Genomic DNA, 21,126 nt, shown 5'->3' with positions numbered 1-21,126 from the left:
AGGCCTTGGTAAAATAAGCTATGAAGTAGGAATATAGTTTGAGTTACTTGAGACCTGCTGCAAAGAACAACACTGACCACCGATATCCCTGTTGAATGAACATGGACCATTAAGCTAATTTCCACTGGTCAGATCGATCTGGTCTGATAATTTTAGAGGGGCTTTGGGAATTTCTCAGCCTTAAGCCCAAAGTGTTCTTCGATTTTTACAGTGCACATGAAACAAATTTTAGAATAGTACGCGCACCTACCGGTAACCGCAGGTCATACATGCACGTTGAATTTGTTTTGAACTAATCAGTTGTTCCACATGGTGGCAACACTGTCCCAGATCGTTGTTTCACAGTATAAACAAAACTAAAGAGACAGAATGACAACAACAAAATAGCAGAGACTGCAACAACAACAGATACCTGCATTGACAAGTGGCTTTCGTGCACGCTATCAAATGCATTGAAAGGCTATGCACTCAACTGTATGCATATGCTAGTGTACGTGTACAAAAACAAAGTATACTTTGGGCTTTAAGCTGCAGTCACACTAGATTTTGAGCATGCAAAATTTCTTCAGATGCTGCAACGGTCATGGTATGACCACGTTCTTCAGCGTCTTTTTATAAACTTAAATTCAACACATAACTATGGAAGCCAGTTTCCTTCAATGAACAAAAAATATAACAAGGTAATTGCGAGTTACAAAGTCAGAATTGTGAGATATAAACTCACAATTCTGGGGTTTTGTTCTTGCAATTGGGAGTTTATATCTCCCAATTTTGACTTTCTTTTTTTCTCACAATTACGAGTTCATATCTCACAATTGTGACATTTCTTCTCACAACAAAATTTTTTAATTCAGCTACGAGGACATGCCGTTACGTATAATTCTTCTATTGGTCAGTGGTCACACAAAATCTCAATTTGCAGGTCAGAGTTCACCTAACTTGAACTCTGGAATGCAGTGAAATGCTAAAGAACTTTGAAAGAGTTTCCATTTCCGCTCCAGTTTGCATGCGTACATAGGGTCAGGTATTTGTGTTATGATTGGCGATTTTCAGAGCTGGAGTTGGAGTTAGAACACCATTCAGCATCCAAGCAATCACTGCCTTCAATTTTAAGGGTAGGTTAGGTTAGTGACCTACGCATACAAAAACCTGCGGACCAGCAAAGCATGCTTTCTACCTATTAACATGTCCCGCTAAATTATATGTACAAGTGAAGGACTAACTGAGACTCGTCTGTTCGTATCCTGTCACAAATTATATACATATGCCACTATTGTCCAAATACAATATATATATAGTATATATATATATATATATATATATATATATATATATATATATATATATATATATATATAAATACAATATATATATATAAATACAATATATATATATTAAAAATATTAGTACATAATGCTGAATCTGACTAGAATAAATTATTTAAACTTAAAGGGTTTAGTTCACCTGCGTTTTACTCATCCCCCCGGGTATCCTAGGTGTATATGACTTTCTTCTTTCAAATGAATTGAGTAGGAGTTATTAAAAATTGTCTTTGATCTTTCAAGCGCTATCATTGCAGTCAGAGGGTGTTGCATTCCTTCAGTCCAAAAGAAGTGAAATAAAAAGCACCCTTCCATAAAAAAAAAGTAAACTCACGAAACTCACTCGGCTCCAGGGGGTGAACACAGGCCTTCTGTAGCGATTCTATGCGTTTCTAGATTGTCGTCCAACAGTTGTACCAGAAGCAGTATCCTGGAGCATGACATGAGGTCCAGCTTTGCGCATCTCCAGTGAGTCTCGTGAAAACCACTTTGTTTTCAGGCAAAAGCATCAAAGTGTCACTTACTTTAGCAAAGTGAAAAACCAGTTTTCCCTCTTGGCTTATATCAAAATCCTCGAACAATCTTCTTTTTTTAATCCAGTGTGCGTCACATTCTGGAGCGGCGCATGCACAAAGCTGACCTCAACAGTCCCCTGGAACTGTGTTTCTTACAAACCGCCATTGATTCGCTACAGAATGCCCTTTGTTCACCCCCCGGAGCTGTGTGAGGACACTTTTTATGGATGGGCATTTTTTTATTTCACTGGGGGCTGGTTTGGACGGAAGCACTGCAACACCGCACTGCTGCAATGATAGAGCGTTTAAAGATCAAAGACATTTTTCTATAACTCTGACTGTATATTCGTCTGAAAGAAAAAGTCATATCACCTAGATGCTTTGGGTGTGATAAAACGCAGCCTAATTTTTTTTTTTTTTTTCGGTGAACTAACCCTTTAAATAGACTTAATAACCAACGCAAGATTATAACTTTTTTTATTGCTTGTAAATTTGGATGAAATGGAATTGGCAACATAACGTTTTTGTTTTGTTTTTTGTTCGGCATTTACAAACAGAAAAATATTCAATAAAAAAAAAAAACCGTTCAATATGGTAAATTTTAATTTCATGTCAAACTTTGAGCCCCATGTCAGGTTTTAAATAGAACTGAACCCTGTTTTTTTTTGTTTATGGTTTTCATCATTCATTAATAGCCGTTCTACATTAGGTTTTTCTTTTTTCTTTTTTGTGTCATATTGTAACTTTGAGGTGCCTTGGACTATGGTCCCCGTCATCAAAAGGACCATTTTACCACCCAAACACTCTTTTGCTTGCCTAAATAAGAACTGAGAATCTATGAAGGCACAGTTTGGTACTTGTTTGTTTTGTAACTTTTCAACTAACAATTTATTTGACAAAAAGTCCTGTAGCAGCATGTCCCCTTTTGTAAATCACATATTGAATTTTGACGGTTACAGTTGAAACTTGATTTTACAGTTGGTCTACCAAATACAGTTAATGAACTACAAAACTTGTCTAATGTTGCCTATGCAGAGTATGACTTGGCCAATTATCCATATCTATTATTAGAGTTTTTTTCTCAGTTTGTTAAGACACTAAAACCCCATTCCTCTGAACCAAATTCTCAAAGGCCTAAACCTATTTGTCAAATAAACACATTTTGTATACAAACCTTAAACAGTTCACCATTTGCATATCTCATGCACTCTTTTAGGAGACCTAAACACATTTTCACTCACTCAAACAATTTTGGACTGTGATGCACCTGTGCTGCAAAACACAAGTAGCAAAAGTTAAACACAACACAACACAGTCGTCTTCGTTTACACACAACGGTTCAAACTATTATACACTTGTTCCTAATTATGTGATCAAACCAACTGTACAAAATATAAAGCCAAGCTCATCGTCCCAGGTGGCACAGGTGCACTAAAAATGTTGATACCAACAATAGACTTAAACACTCTAAGGAAGGAGGAAGAGTGTCTGTAGGAGGTTTTTTTTTTTGGGGTTGACAGGAGGAAGAGAATGAGGGTTGAGAAAAAAGCAAGGTGTGGGAGTGCTGTCAGAGCTTGGATCAGCACACCAAGAGGTTTTTTTCCCTTTAGCTCTTGCAAAGAGACGACATTGCCGTTGATTTGTACAAAGTCCTCAGGCTGGGCCAACAAACACGAATGCTTGTGATGCTGAAGGCAGAATGAATCTCTCACTGACTTGTTGATTTTTGCAGGGTCCTCTTGTGGAACCATTTCAGCAGTACAATTGGATTTGAACACCATGGATTTGGCCAAACAACTCGCATTTGACTTGGAGGCCTCAAAGCAGTCAAGAACAGCAAAATTCACGTTGGGACTGAAGCACAGGATACCATGAGTTTTTCACTGAGTAACAACCCCAACATCCAGCACTGACTAGAAACTTTGCACAAGATCCATCAGTATCTCCTGATATCCTATACAAGATTAGACAAACATTTTAAGCCCTGTCCCCCTACTCTTCCTCATAAGTTTGTTTTTTGTTGTGCCACTTGTGATCAACGCCTCTTCCTCTTCCTATCCTTCCTTCCTTTTATTTTCCACTCACTTTTTTTTGGTTAAAAAAACCATTATCCCTGCCTTCACATGGCACATAACAATCTCTTAGTTATGCTATTTCAGGAATATCCCTTTAAAGATTACGTATAATTTGGAAAATTTCTGTTATTTAAAATGGTTGTGCTGCTGCGTCGGTAATTTTACTGTAACTTTACATAGAAGATGTTGTATTTGGAATGTACAATGTGTTTGTAGTTGCATTTAAATTTACAGTATTTTTGTATCTCTATGACAATTAATTGAAATTAATTAACTGAAAGAACAAGACAAAACCTGGCAAGGAACCAGGCTCATTGTCCCCCAGTGGAATTTTTCAATTTATTGCCAACTTTGATCAATGTGTCAAGTTTGTAGAAATTTATTTATTTATCATCTCTATTTATTATTTAATTTTCTGATAGCCCATTATAAAATAAAGTGTTTCTTTCCTTGCGCTCCTTTCTTTAATATCTTTCTGTTTCCTTTCTTTTCTTTCTTCTTCTCTTCTTCTCGTCTCTTAATTATTATTATTCATATTTCACTTACGTTTGAGATTGCCCTTGGACTATTGGCCCCTTTATCAAGAGAACCAAAACACTCTTTGCTTGCCTTAGAGAAGAACTTGAGATATATTTAATTGTAAAGAAAGGTACATTTTTGGTACTGTTTTTGGGGTTTGGTTTTTGTGTGAAACATCCTTCCTACACAACAAAGTTTTTAAACCTGGACCAATGTCTGTCAGCAGCATGTCCACCTTTTGTAAATCAACAGAATTGATACTTTTGAACGTCATAGTTCAAACTCATCATAAACCGCTGTGTCCTGAAACAAAACAACCACGAACACCTTTCACAAACACAAACAAACACATTTCACATATATTCACACACACTCCAATTTGCTCAGTGTTTTCTGCAAAACTCTACACAAGAACATCATTTTGCACAGGTTTAATTATGGCTAGGTGATATAGCTAAAAAATGTATCAATGATATAATGTTTCATATCGTTCGGTATCGATAATTATTGACATTTTGTATAACCTTTTTTAAAACAAAGAGCAATAGAATTTTTTTTTTTTTTTAATTTAACCATTGTATTTTTAAATTAACTCAACATATTGAGACAACCAACAAATATTTTTTGTTCCAACAGTCAAACACAAAATAAAAATTAAACAAATACTGTATCTAATTTCTAATGTTTTATATGCAGATTAAATAGGACTCAGGAGGGCGCAATGAGCAAAATAATGCAGCGCATTAAATTGTCAACGCAAGGAAATATCGGTCTATAAAAAAAATTAAAAAAACTTGCATTACGTTTAAATTACCTCTCATAAATCATAAATTGCATAAATAATTATGAACAAAACACCATCATGTATTTATGCATTGCTTAATACAAAGAGCCGATTCGCCTATCACACAGATTGCCTTTAAAAACACACAAGACGCAGTGAAAAGGAATAAACCTCCTCACATTTGTGTCGTGTTTTCTAAAAGTTTAAAGGTGCCATGTGTAAAAATTGAGGTAAAAATATCCAAAAAATGAAAAACCCTACTAACACGCATCAAATAATGGAGAAGAAAATAAGGGCGATTGATGTCATTAAAAAAATGTCAAGTTATAGTGCTGCAGAGATATCAACCTTAATTAGCATTAGCATTACTAGCCACGGCCCCGACAGGTGTCGTAATACCCGTTTCGGCCATGGGAGGCGGTATGCGGGCAACATAACCCCCAGCCAACCTGCAATACACGAATAACTCGCACGGCTTGTGGGCAAACTTGAACCTGATGTCAATCCGTGTGGAAGGTACAGCCCACTACTTCATTTCAGTTCAGGGAAGAGAGCGGAAAGAAGGGTTAAGCCCTTGGCAAGAGACACCTACCACCACCACCCGCTACAGGGAAACAACCGCCCTCAGAATCACAAATCAATCCGATAAGAAAGGAGCCGAACCAGAGTAAACATCGGCACTACTTTTCCATCGCTTGAGGACAAACTGATGGACTTGAAAGAAATGATGAGGTTCGACTCCGAACTTGCAACATTTCTTTTGGATTGGTAAGTAAGATGCTGTTAGTATTTCACTAGAAGTTTGTTTTATATGTTTGCGTATTTTTTTTCGGGAAGGTTAACAGAAATGTATCGAAGGCCTGTTCGATAAAACGTGCTAATGTTAGCGATGGCTAACCGTAGCTGCGTTTGATAATTAGCTAGCTATAACTTACCCACAGAAAACTCCGATCCGGTTTTTCACCTGTTATCAAGCCCTCTCTCTACCAAGCTGATGCTAAAATGTAAATTACCTAAGAAGCTTGAAATGTCTTCGATGATAATGAACCCGAGAGAGAGAGAGAGAGAGAGAGGGAGAGCGCCCCGGGGCGCGTCCGCGCGCGCACTCACTCACTATATTCAGAGCGGGTCAAGTTTTTTGCTAATGAAAATCAAACTTGATATATGCTGCTAAATTAGCATCAGGGCGCGGCAGCATACGTAACACTCTAAATAGATGTTTGTCCCTATTTTCACTTGTATATGTGCAGCTAAGAATACTTTTATCATTTTTTACTAAATTGGATGTGTGGCGTGAAAGCGGGTGAAAAGAGTCAATTGCGTGTGTCTCACGGTGAATGCCTGAGAGTTGGCAGCTCTGGTTGTATTGGTTTGGCGCTAGCTTGGTCAACATCAGCTGTCTGATGTTGACCAATGATGTTGACAGAATGCTGTCTGTCAAATTAATTTAATTCAAATAATGTGTACTATACAACTAAAAATGTACTATGAACAAAACGAATATGAACATATTCACTGGTAAAGGTGAAGGGGAGTAGCTTGAAGATGTCATGTTTCAAAATCACTTGACATCACCCAACGTTCCTCTGGAGGCAAAACGTCCTCTTAGGCGTCGGCTCTGGCTCTGGAGGGTTGTGGTGAAGGTAGGGGCTGAGCATAGAGACTATGCCGTTTCTCGTTTGTTACTCTAGAGTAGACCAATTCACTTTATTGAGGCATACTGCCCCCATCTGGTATGGAATGTGGAGTATGACTTGATTTTTTTGCCAGACATGACACATGGCACCTTTAAACTGTTTTAACTTTGCATGGCTTTCTATACCATACATCTCTTGTGTGAGACGCGAGTGCAGCAGTCATATTTGTCTGTCTAAAAAATGCACTGAATTTGCATTCTGTGTGAATGGCTTGGTTTCAGTTTTAACCTAATCAAGGTCTTCTACACGTTGGGCTACTATATTTCGCTAATATTTTTGAATGAATAATGCAGAAAGCTTGTGGGCTGGACTAACAAAACATTAAAATGCAAAAACGTCACATACATCAACATCATTGCATCTCGTGAGCCACTGATGACGCTCCCTGACGCACACCTACCATTTGATTTGACTAGTTTTTGCATTCAGATGCAAATGTTTTATTTAAAATTTGACTAATATTAATTTTTTTTTCACAATCTCCTCATCACAGACAGGCACAGCACTCATTCAGCATATGTTCGTGTTTGTTGTGTGCTGTCTAGCATTACTCATAGCATGTGCCTATATCGTGCAATACATGTATATCGAACTTTTTTTATATCGTTACTCGAAGAAGGTGTACTGTCAATAAATATCAATACCATTTTATCGCACAGGCCTAAGTTTAACCATGTTCTCATTTAGAAAACACAAAACACACAATATAACTACCTTGAGAATCACAAAATGAACACAAATAGCTCACATTTATCCATGTGTGAACATTACAGCTTTTCTGAATTGCTAAAACACTAAACACCAATCTCTGAACCAAATTCTTACTAGCTTAAACCAATTTGTCAAATAAAGCACTGCTAAACCTTAAACACGTTCGGGCAGTTAGGCTCTATTTGCAAATCACATGCACTCTTTTTGCAAAACTCTAAACACATTCTCACTGAGATGCATTTGCGCTGCAAAATGCTAAACACAAGCAGCAAAGGTTAACACACAACTAAGCACGTTGTCATCGTTTACACACAACGATGTTTCTAATGATGTGATCAAACCAACTGTACAAAATATATTGAGCCAGTTCATCTAATGAATGCCTCTGTACTGCTTATTTTATTGACTCTTGTGTGTGATCTGAGAGCAACCGTTTATTTTGAGTGCAAGTGAAAGGGTTTTGCAGTGATTTGTTTGAGTTTGATGGAAAAGTCAGAGGTTTTGCAAATTTAGTTTGGCTTTTTTGGAATTTGTGTTTACGGTTTTGAGAAAATGAGTGATGGTTTCAAGAAAATGGTTTTTAGTAAATTCAGAAAAACTGTAAGTAGCAAAACTGATGACACGCCAGTCAGAATGTCAGGATGATATAAAAAGGAGCACAGGTTTTGTGTGTTGGAAAATTTCACATGTTTTGGACTAGTGGGAGACAAAGAGGAAGAGGAGGGGAAAAGAAAAATGAAGGGGACGGGGGTAAAAGTACCATTTATTCCTGATGAATACACAGCCCTGTAGTTGAACATGTTCTTGTGCATGAGGACAGCTCGTGGCCTACAGGCTCATCTCACAGGCTTCTTCAGTACTACACGTTACAGATAGAATATAGGACCAGAACAGTAGCAGTACTTCAAATGAGAGACTTTATATATAGATAATATATATATATATATATAATATAATATATATAGATATATATATATATATATATATATATATATATAGATATGTACAGTATATACTGAAACAAACAAGTTTTGTAAACCCTCAAACTCATAACTGCAACTAACTGATTTGTAGCCAAGTACAGTACTTCTTACATGTACTGTATTTTTGCAGAACTTGATGACTCTATATTCTATTGTGTTCATTTGCAATTTGACCTTCTGATCTGTACTGTAAAACTGTGTTTCTGATGGGCTTTGTGTCATGTCTGAGGGCAAATGTTTGTTTGTTTTTTTTTTCAGCGAGATTGAATAGTTTAAGTGGAGAGCTTCATTTTGACCTGAAAATAGGAAGTATGGGGACTTGGGTGAAAAGTTTATGGATTTGTGTTTCGAAAAGGAGTCACAGTTTCAAGAAATGTGTTTACGCAATCAAGAAAAACTGCAGGTAAAGCAATGATGAATAAGGTGTGGTATTTTGATTGGTTGTGTTCTAAAATTCAAGATACTTCCTTAATAGATTTTTAGGGTGTGTTACAGTATTATAGAGATTGTGTGTTGTGTTTTGCAAAAAAAAGTGTTTGATTTTGGTGTCCTGTGGCTCTGGTTGTTTGAGTTGTCAGGTTTCAGAAATTGGTGTGACAAGTAAAGATTTTGTGTGTCAGCAGATTTGGGAAAAATCTCTAGTAACTAAGATTATTTTCTTAAAATAATTAAATAAATTCAACTGTTTCATTTTAAGTTATCAAGAACCACTCATTGTTTCAAAAGCAATTAACATGTGCACATGGCAAAATGAAGGCTAAGTGAGGAGAAAATAAGACAAGGGTGGAAAATCGAAAGGAAAGACTTTCAGGGCAGCTAATGAATAACACAAACAGCTGTCTAATTACTGTAGATGGCATCATTTAAAAGCTTTTTAGAAAAAAAAAATGGAGGAATGATAAAGTGAGAGAGACAGACGGGATACAAAGCGTGACAGGTCTGCCATGTGTGGCTGCCTTCAGCACAGTCACAACTCACTGTGGGACCCCAGTGAGGCTGAAGGCAGTTACCCTGACAACTAAACCGCCAATAATGATGTCTGCGGCTTTGATTGACATCTGCTCAATCTCTCTTAAAAACATGTATAGAGATCTCAAACCATGAAATATGGAGATCTCACTTTGCTTTTTCAGTCCCCTATTTTCCGATTAGATATATTTCATCATTTTTAAACAAGCAGAGCGAACCCAGCGCTTTCTGATTGGCCCTATGACAGCGTTGGCCTTGTGACATGCTGGGCTCTGACGACCCCTCGGGGACCTCACCTAGCTGTCGACAGGTCCAGGCTGAGAAATAAATTGGATCTGTGTGAAAAGAGAGTAGCTAGACGACTCCTACAGAACAGTTAGTCATACAGGAACTAATTACATAAAAAGGCCTTAACCAATTTAGCATGAGATTTTCTGTTCTTCAGGTGTTGACTACTGCCGCCAAAAGTAACCCTGCATGAAGAACAGAATAGGCTACATGATGGAGAGGATAGACGAGAGGAGAGGAGAGGAGAGGAGAGGAGAGAGAGGAGAGGAGAGGAGAAAATTAGAGGTGATGAGGATAAGGGGAGAGGGATGAAAGGGAAGAATGAGAAAAGAAATAATAGGAGAGGAGACTAAGATGGGCGAGGAGAGGAGAGGGGGAAGATGCAAGGGGGGAGAGTAAGGAGTAAAAATGAGAGGAGAGGATGAAAAAAAGGACAGAAAACAAGAAGGTGAGAGGTTCAGGGGAGGAATTTGGAGATAGAGATGAAAGAGGAGAGGAGAGGAAGGGAAAAAGAGAAAGGAGATATATTAAAAAGATGCGGAGAAGAGAGGATATGAAAGGCCTTGAGGTGAAAAAAGTGGAGTGGAGAGGAGAGGAGAGGAGAGGAAAGATAAGAGGAGAGGAGAGGGTAAAGGCGAGGATATTAGAGGATAGGAGATGGAAAGAGAGGAAGAGGCCGAGGAGAGGATAGGATAGGGCGGAGGGGAGAGGAGAACAAAGAGGAGAGGATCGAGGCCGGATGTAGGAGTTGAGAGGGTAGGGTGAAGATGAAGATGAGCGGAGAGGAGAGATATTCCAGGTATGAGAGGAGAGGAGAAGGGTGAAGGATAGATGAGAGGTGAGATGAGGAGAGGAAGAGGGAAAGAGAGGATAGGTGAGGGAGAAGGAACAAGTGTAAATGGGGGGGGATGAAAAAAATTGAGTTGGGAAAGCGGAGAGGAACAACAAAGGAATCCACAAGAAAAAAAGTTACTCAAAACAGCAAGAGGAATTATCAAAGTTCAAGGGAAAAGTCAAAACGATCAAATTATTATTGGAAAAATTTTATATGAACACATATTCACAAAATAACTTAGGAATAAACTCTGGCACTTAGTGGAACATTACCAAAACCTATGCCACCAAATCAGCATCCCATTTGCATTTTGAAAAATTAAATCTTCAAAAAGGAAAACCAAAAAAACACCCAAAGAATGTGGGTTTTGACAGTGAGTGACAAAAATATCCAGAAACAACAGTATGGAAATCTTTCAAATCAAAAAAACACAGAGATCCTGACAATGAAGAACTCCGCCCATCAATATCACGAAGCCCTTCGACTGTACACAAAAACTTCTACGCGTAAAAAAGGAAGAACACACATGAAACAAGTATTTTCAAGCAATGGAGGTAGTCAATAAATACCAAGTAACTTCTGGAACAACGTGGAAACGCTCTATAGGCCACACAGGAGACCTGGTCTTCAAAACGGGAACATATGGAGGACACACTTTGAAAATCTGTACAAAACCACTGGGAGGAACATGGTTCATTCAAAAACGGTGAAAATATGGAGGAATACTGAGGAAAATCTGTACAAAACAGGGAGAAAAAAATCCTGCCGAAATGAATTAAAAAACAACCAAATAGAAATCCTAAAAGCAAACATTTAAAGACAATCAAGACACCCACTGGATTTCCCAATCACAAGTGCAAATGAGCTGACAGACGCTCAAGCAAGCACAAAACCCAAAAGGCATGTGGATTGATGGATACTGAACCGAAATGATAAATACACCAATGGCCACAATTCAGCAACCGCAATAATCAAAGTTATTCAAACTTTGTTTTGAGAGTTAGGATATTCCGCCGCACTGGAGCCCCCAAGGCATTAATTAACACCAATCTTTAAACAAGGAGACAAAGTATGAGCCAAACAATGACAGAGGCATATGTGTCAATAGCCAACCTGGGGAAAATAGTCTGTTTCGATTATTAATACAAGATTACAAAACTTTCTCAAAACCCACAAATCCTGACAAAAGTCAAATTGGATTTCTGTGCCAAACACAGAACGTCGGACCACACATCTACAACCCTCACACAATCTTGATAGACATGTATACCAATAAATCCAAAATCTTTGCTTGCTTACCATGACTTTGAGAAAAATCTTTGCTTGCTTTTCGATTCGATGAAAAGGTTTCGAAAAAAAAGGAACGAAGGGGTCTCCTAAAACTACTGGAAAATGGGGATGAGGATGAAAACCTTTGATTTAAATCAGCACCATGGGGGAAAAACATACTGTGTGCTGTAAAAATTGGAAATAAACGAACAGAATTTTTCTACCAGAACAACGAGGAGTCAGGACAAGGTTGCCCACTGAGCCCACTCTATTTAACATCTATATAAAGAGAATTAGCCAAAGCCTAAAATAAATTCCACTGCCGCCGGCCCAACCCTGACCGAAATCAGAAGTCTAAATGTCTCCTCTTCGCAGATGATTTTAGTCATTCTGTCAAAAACAGGAAGAGGGACTACAGAGCAGCTCCTCGCCGAGGGGAGAGGACATTCAGGAGGGACGTGGGACTCTCAAGAAAAAACCTCACAAAAACTAAAATAAATGATTTTTCAAAATAGATTCCAGGAGATGGGGAAAATAGGGGGGGGAGAAGGGAGGGAAGGGAATCCAGGGGTGAGAGGGGAGAGAGAGGCAAGGAAAACCCAGGATACAATATCTGGGGAGGGAAAAGAGAGTTCCAACAGGGAGAGTGAGAATCCCTGGCTGTGAATGAACTGAAGGCAAAAGCACTCTGAGAGTCTTCTAGAATGATTAAAAATACTATTCGACATGAATTCCAATCAGAACCTAGGGCCTAAGGGTGGGGGGATAAAAGCAATAATTGAACCCAAGAAATTTTGGAGGATGAGGCAGGAGATATGGGGGACTCTAACAACCAAGATTTCTCTAAATGGAAAGCGGGAGAAAAGAGGATGGGTGTAAAATCGAACTCTTGCATACAACAAATTGGGAAAAGGGGTCCTAACAAGTAACAGGAGAGATGCAACGCCAAGAGACTCTGAGAGCGAATTAGGAGAATACCCCAGGGAAGGTATCCAGAAAAGAGCTGGGAAGTTCCTACCAGCCCTGAAGCGCAAGGCGAGGGGAGCTCATAGGGCTGAAGCCCCTGCGGTGTCAGGAGAGCAAGGGCTCCCGGAGCGCACTCTCACAGCTGATGACAAGGAAGGTAAAGAGGGAGGAGGGCACAGACCACCATCTGGCCACAACCAAATTATACAACTACAAAAAGCAAAAAGGGAGACATCACCTATTGGAAAGATGCTACTAAAGAAGAAAACAAAGGGGGGAGAGGAACTCTATTTAAAGCTAGGAGTGATGGGTAGGAGTAGGGAAAAAAAGCAGATAACCTGAAGGGTGTGGAAGGGAGCGCTAAATTGAGAAAGAGGGGGAAATCAGATATAGAGGGGGGAGGGATCACCGTCTGGCTGTAGAGAGAGGACGGCACAGGCGAGAAGTGGCAGCCGAGAGAGCAGAGATGTGTTCACTGTTGGCTTCTCAAGATGAGAGGCTGGAGAGAAGGAGGAAACAGAGAGGAATGGGGGGGAGAGACTATTCCACAGGAGTAGATCACAAGGCGGTACCAGAGAGAAGGACAACTAGAGAACCAAATTTAGGGGCGGAAGACCAATAAGGAGGAGGGGGAAAGAGGAAAATCATATTGGGGAAGGGAAAACTCTAGTGGGGGATGAATCTCACACAGAGGCAAAGGGGGTAACAGCTCGCACAAACTACGAGAGTGATTAAATGGTGGGACTAAAACTAGGGGGTCTGGAGGGGGTTGAGACACATTACAAGACACAAGAGGGGTTTTTGGGTAGAGAGAAGATTTTAATTTGTTGGGAAAAGAGAAGAAAGGAAGGGGATTTTATACAATGTTATACAGGGGGGGCATGTTTTTAGGATGGATTTGTATTTGATTATTCTGTTCACTTGCCTATGTAATGGCCAATGCTTTGGCAAGATACTGTTAACAAGTCATGCCAAATAAGCTCAATTGGAATTGAATGGAATTTGAATTGAAAGAGAAAGAGGATAAGGGAGGAGAGGGGGAAGGACGGAGGAAAACGAGGAGGAAGAGGGTGGAGAAACAAGAGGAGAGGAGGTGGGCAGGGGAGTGGAGTGAAGAGAAGAGGACGAGAAGAAGGAGAAGTGAGGGAAGAGGGAGAGGGAGAGTAGAGGAAGAGGGGAGTGGAGAGGAGAGGAGAGGGAGGTAGAGGAGAGGGGAGGAGGAGAAAGAGAGGGGAGTGGAGGGGAAGGGAGGGGGAGGGAGGGAGAGGAGGGGAGGGATCGGAAGGGGAGGGAAGGGGGGAGAGTGGAGGTGGAGGAGGAGGAGGAGAGGAGAGGGGAGGAGGGGGTTGAGATCGGGAGAGGAGAGGAGAGAGGGGGGGGAAGGGGGGGAGAGAAGGGAGTGAGAGGAGGGGAGAGGAGCGAGGGAGAAGAGGAGGAGGAGAGGAGTGGAGAGGAGCTGGAGTGAGATGGAGAGGGAGAGGAGGGAGGAAGAAAGGAGTGAATAGGAGGAAAGAGAGGAGAGGAAAGGGGAGGGAGGGGAGGGGATGTGGAGGGAGGGAAAGAGGAGGGGAGGGGAGAGGGAGAGGGGAGGGGAGAGGGGGAGTGGAGAAGGAGAGGGAGGAGAGGAGGAGGACAAGAAGAGAGAGGGGGGAAGTGGAGAGGAGAGGTGAGAGTAGGGAGGAGAAGGAGGAGGGTGAAGGAGAAGGAGAGGAGTGGGGTGGGGTGGAGAGGAGAGGGAGAGGCGAGAGGAGCGGGAGGAGAGGGGGGGATAGAGGAGGAGGAGAGGAGAGGAGGGGAGAGGAGAGGAGTGGGAATGAGTGGAGAGGGAGGGGGGAGGAGAGGAGAGGAGGAGGAGAGGAGGGGAGGAGAGAGAGGAGAGGAGAGGGAGAGACAGATGAAAGGGAGGGACAGTGGAGTGGATGGGAGAGGAGAGGAGGGATGAAAAAAAGGAGGACAGGGGAGAGGAGAGGGGGGGGAGAGGAAGAGGGAGAGGGAGAGGATTGAAAAAAGAGGGAGGGGGGAGAAGGGGAGGAGGCGAGGGAGAGGAGAGGGGTGGAGAGGGAGTGGGAGGTGGAGAGGAGCGAAAGGGGAGGGGAGAAGAGAAGAGGAGACGGAAAACAAGAGGAGAAGTAAGGGAGAGGAGAGGAGAGGAGGAGAAGTGGATAGGAGGGGGAGAGGAGAGGAGGGGGAGGAGAGGACAGAGGAGAGGATGAGAAGAGGAGAGGAGAGGAGGAGGAGGAGGAGAGGAGAGGAGGGATGAGGAGGTGGAAGGAGGGAAAGGGAGGTGGACAAGGAGAGTGCCCAAGAGTATAAGAGGAGAGGAGGAAAAAAGTGGACAGAGGAGGGGAGAGGAGAGGAGAGGAGGATGGAGAGGAGGGGTGAGGAAGAGGGGGAGGAGGGGGGGTGGGGGGAAGTGGATTAGTTTTATATTATAGGGGAGGAGAGGAGAGGATAGGGATGAAAAAAGGAGGACATGAGGAGAGGAGGAGGAGTAAGGAGAGGATGAAAAAATATCGGACAGAGGACTGAAGAGAGGAGAGGATTAAAAAAACGATGGACAGCGGAGAGGAGAGGAGAGGAGAGGAGAGGATAGGAGAAGAGAGGAGAAAAGAAAACGAGTAGAACACAGGAGGAATTAAAAAAACAAAGAAGAGAGAATGAGAGGTGATCTTTGGAAATGGCTGGAGAGAGATGAGAAAGAGGAGCAGATCTGACGACACTTTGCGGGAGGTGGAAGGCATATAGCACAGCTCACAGGGAGGATGGAAAGAGAGTCACAAAGACACGACCCTGGGTTTGAAAGACAGCAAAACAAATAAAGCAGTGGAACAAGTGAATCTCTTTCAGCTCCTCCTCTCTTTCCCTTCATCTGCTGGGTTGTCCTCAGACCTCAGTGAAATCCCAGACGATTCTATTTGGCTTTGGCTTTTCCTGTAGAGTGACCTGGATAACGGCTCCTCAGAGAATAGGGCATCTCACTGAACTAGATTCAAAGCGCTCGGAGAGAGAGGTGCCTTCACACCCACAACACCAGCACTTTACTCTAGCAGCTCTGTACCTGACTTGAGCACCTCAAACTGGAAAGACTTCTCAATTATTGATGGAAGACTTTGAAAAATATCACAAATGCTGAAGCTTCCGAGGAAGAGAGGCAGAATATGCAAATCCAAGCACAACATTGGAACTGTTAGTTTGCATTACACTTTGAGAAGTAATTCAGAGCACTGTGGCCTGGTAAACATGACAAACGCTCAGATATTTTTGTGATCGGTGTAGTACAGGGTGCACACACACACACACAGGGAGCACAGGTGACCATCTGCAGTGCTACTGCTTGAATATTCTCAGTGCCTTTTTCAAGAAACCTGCCCTAATTTCATCTGACAGGGGCTGTGAGAGCCTGGAACCTGTTTGCATGTGTGCTCTCTTTTGTGGGCTACATCAAGAGGCCAACAAGATTTTACAAGAATTGTAAATGTGCAATTCTTAATTCTGAACTAGGAAATCAGTTGTCATTTTCTCTCACACAAGCAATTACAGCAAACATAAAAAATACAAATAAAATAAAATAAATATATATTTTATGCATATTAATACAATACAGACTAATATATTTAACTATATTAGAATTATATATATTGTATTTTCAGGATCCAAACTACATGGCAACTAATAGCCAGGAATATACAGTAAATTATAGAGAGGTAAGAGGAGAGGTGTTTAAACGGCACACATAAAAGTCAACGATACCTCAAACTACCAGAGACTTGCAATGTAAATGGATATGACTCACAAAACATCAGAACAGCCAATGTCTCATAACATACTTCATTTAAAACTCTCAGAAACTAGTTCCTCTGGTTCCTCTGGTGAAAACGGCTTCCTTTTATCTATGACAGCCCAATTACTGAAGGACAGATTAATAAAATAAAATAAAATCCTAATAGTAAATATGATTTTATACATTAACAGTCAAATATTTTATTGCATACTAAAGAGAGCATCATGATTAATGTGACTTGATTGAAATCTCCTGAATTCTTAATTCAAACCCTGAATATGTATAATTCATTCATTTCATTTATTTATGATTTGTGACTGTGTTTTTTAAATCCACTTTTCAGTAATGCATTCACTGTATGTGCAGGAGTATGTGCCACATTTGCATATTTATAGTCAGGATTGCCTTATTTTACTTCTTATGTTACTAGCTTTACATACTGCATACTACGATTGAAAAAGTTCTGAATTTACCCATTGGGATTTAACTGGACTATATAAAACATCCCAAAGCTTGTGTGGCTTTGGTGATGTCACAAAAAGGAAAGTGGTTTTAATTACAGCGAATTATTGCATTTTTATGAAATATTACATTTATTTGTTTCAGTATAACTTAGACTGATGAGTCATGTACAACAAACTTAGTAATGTGCAATAAGAAAGTAAATGTTGACTTCCTGTCCCAGTTTAATGTGCAAAGACAACTATCAGTTGGCCCATTAAATGTTCTGGGTCAGCCAGTTGAGTGAGTTTATAATCATAACTACTTTTTGCATTCTGATTGGTGCTACTAGTGGCACTGACAAAAAACAACAACAATAAAAAAATAAAAAAAAAACACACAGTTCACTTTTACCTGTCTAACCTCATTCTACTCATGCGTATATGTTAAGGAATGCCTCATTACATACCTGTAACGTGAGATTATAATCTATCTGTCTTGTGTAAGCAAAGGTACAGAACAAGTCTCTTTGCTAAACGAAATGCTCGAGGTAATTACACACTGTTTGTTCCAAAGCACATTAGCAAATGCACTGTTTAATATTCATGAGGAGAGATGGTGACTTGGTGAAATGGATTTGTAGTGTGTACTCCACTCGCTTCAGATTCAGAGAAAAAGCAACAGACTAAAAAATCTTCAGGCTGTTTTTATCTCAGTTTTTTTGTTGCAGAGTGGTTATTTAGTATCTGTTTAGTTTATTTATCTCACTTCGACTAGTTACAGGAAGAAACATGTTATGAAAAGTCAGTGTGGTTTATTCTTATTAAGGATTAGCCTTTTAAAAATGTATGTGTTGTAATTCAAGAAAGTGTTTGTTCCTTCTATCACACCCACGGTAAATCAGAATGCAAGGAATTTGTTCTGATTAAGTGTGAAGACTTAAGGCCTGTCATACCAAGGACGATAACTAAAGAACAACAATATAGTTCTAAAAAAATCGTTTTTCACTATTAAAGAATAGCAGTTTCCACACCACAGCTATAACGAAAAAAGTTACAGACAAACAATATCACTGGAATCACTTTCATAACTTTTTTTTTTTTTTTTTTTTATCTGTTTAACGATTTAAAAAACTCTGACGGCCAATTAGAATCAATCCTGCAATCACAAGCTCGAGAATTTTAAAGCGGCAGACGAGTTTGCACTTAGAACAGACAGACGATATTGTCTTCTGTGAATGGGCCTTTAGACTTGTTTACAAATTACTAAAATAGCAAGAAAAGTAAATTGGAAATTAAAAAAAAAAAAAAAAACTAATGTTAGCCCATTACTCAGTGAGGGATTTTACATAGGAAAATTAGCTAATTTGACATATTTTTAACCATTTGTACAAACATACAACAGAAAAAATAAATAAATAAATACAATGACTCATTCTCCCCTTATCAAAACAGGTATTCACCTAAACTGTACAACAACAGATTTGAGAAACACATTCATATTTATATAGTAAGGAATGAAAAATACATAGTAAAAAAGAGTAATTATCTGAATAAAACTGCATTATACTGTTGTCATTCCTTTTAAGCCATGCAAAAATGTATAAAATGAGAATGTCAAATTAATACAGAAAATAGATATAAACTTCAGCCACTTCAGTGTGATGCCATTTTAATAAATACTAAGTTAATATAAATATTTTAGTGTCGGTTGCCTGTAGATAATATAAAGTGTAAACTGATTGTGAAAGTAAATGTATTCCATATACCAAACTAAAATTGGAACATGAATCACACAGGACTAAAAAATAAAAGTTACTTTGTCTGCTTTCAGTAGGCCTGTTTATTATAACACACCATGTGCTGAATTAGGTCTTGCTTATTTATGAATCCAAACAAACCAAAACTGAAATAAAAACATCTCATGAACAGACATTCAGCTGTACTTTTACAAATGGCCAAACACACACAGAGGGAAGGAAAAACAGGCCCATGCCTCTCCACTTTGCCATCTTTCTTACATGCCAATCACCAGAAAGTTTAAGGGAACGTGAGAGAGAAGCCCGTGGGAGGAAGCTGAACACAATACAGGAGATTCCAGCACTCTGGAACGCCGTGGGCAAGCTCACGCAATATAAGGTTTTCAGATATGTGACCTGAGTAAGGATGACTTCATCAGACACTGGATCTCTCTCTCTTTCTCTCGCCAGTTTTTCTTGTGGCATGCAGAAAGGCTGCTAGAGAATGAGTACTTGGTCACTGCTTGTTTCATTTGCCCAGACGTTCTAAGAACCAGTAATCTGCCTTTAAAATGCGTTCTGTCTTTGAGGACAGTAAACAGCAGGTTCTGTCAAAGCGCTACTGTACAGCAAATCCAAACACACTTTGTAAACGTCAAGGAGGGTGTGTGATAAACATCTGTGGATGTAATATTTGCCACTCCAGCAGCCCGTTAGTGAGCAATGAATGACGGTAGTGGGCACATGAACTTGATGTTATTGAGACTACTGTATTTACTGTAATTAAGCAAGTTCGACCTCATGTGGCATCATCAAGGGGGTGTAGATCAATTTCACATTAAACACATTAAAAGATTATACCAACTTTTTGTGGTTGTGAATGTTTATATTTTTCTTATTAATTTATTATATATTTTGTGTGGCAATGTGCTGCTGTGACATATACATTTTCCTTGGGGATTAATAAAGTTTATCCAATCCAATCCAATTATTTCTGTTTTTGTGGAATTCAAGAATTATGCCATTTTAATAAGACCTTTTGCTTATTAATATACCAGGACATTTTGACTTTACATCCTCTAAAAAATATAAAAATAAATTTTAATAATATTACAAAAAATAAAAACAACATAAAAACAAGAAAAACTTTTTATCATAGGAAATGTTCATTTAGAAAATTATTCATAAATGAATAAGCGTCATGTCATTGACTTGATATCAGATGGCAATACTTTAATATATACACCATGGTGCATCTTCCTTTACCATGTTATTACCTAGGTATACGTCTATTCCAAAAAAAAAACATATCTAATCATGCCTAAAAACCATAGACAAACGCTTTTTCCCTAGCAAATAAAATGACATAAAACAAGCCGATTAGCTAAAGACAATCATCCAAGAAATTGGGCATACGGCAGAAAAAATTCTATTATAGTGACATTTTAATTTCACCTACTTGCAAATGTCAGAATATAGCACTAAACGACAACTTGAAATGGTCAAAAGGAGCTGAGTTCATGTGAGGGAGATCTTGTCGCTGAGAAAGAATGCAGTAGATGAAATCAATACTAGAGTTGCTCTTTGAGAAAAGAAAGCCACTGGGTTGGCAAGAGCTCTTTGTAGTAAGTGCAGCTGATGCAGGCAGTTGAGGAGACTGTAATAGCTTTATGAGTTGTGATCAGGACTCTATAAGCATTCGCTGTTGTGTTGCTTTGCTAGCGTGCTAAAGGAGGCCTTTCGATTCGATAACCCTATAACATTGCTTTAAAACACAGCTCCCTCAATCTTGTTTAGATAAGGTCAAATACTTTTTTTGTTGCGGGTGTATGCCAGCACAACATCTGTGCTCCCCCTGAGGGCAACTCATAGACCTTCAAGGTTAAAGTGAGTGTTACTGAGAACCAATTAGAGGTTTCAAGTGCGATGTGCCTTATAGACTACACAATAGAGTAGGACTGTGTGGTAAAATTGCCCCAAAAAAGGTATAAAGCCACCAGTTTTGTTCATTTTGATACCAGACTATCTATTCAGACCAGTTATGCAGTCAGGTAGCATATGTCAAGTACAAAACCAAAAGTCATGTTTTAGGGATGTAAAAAAAAAAAAAAAAAAAAAAAAAATCATGTGATGTATTTATAACAGTTTATTTAGTAAGTGATTATTATTACTATGTAATTACTATTTAATACCTAGTGTATTACATGTGTATTACATATGAATTAATTCAATT

The sequence above is a fragment of the Cyprinus carpio genome, chromosome A4 (assembly GCF_018340385.1).
Source record: "Cyprinus carpio isolate SPL01 chromosome A4, ASM1834038v1, whole genome shotgun sequence".
NCBI lineage: Eukaryota > Metazoa > Chordata > Actinopteri > Cypriniformes > Cyprinidae > Cyprinus > Cyprinus carpio.
This window is presented reverse-complemented; position numbering follows the sequence as displayed.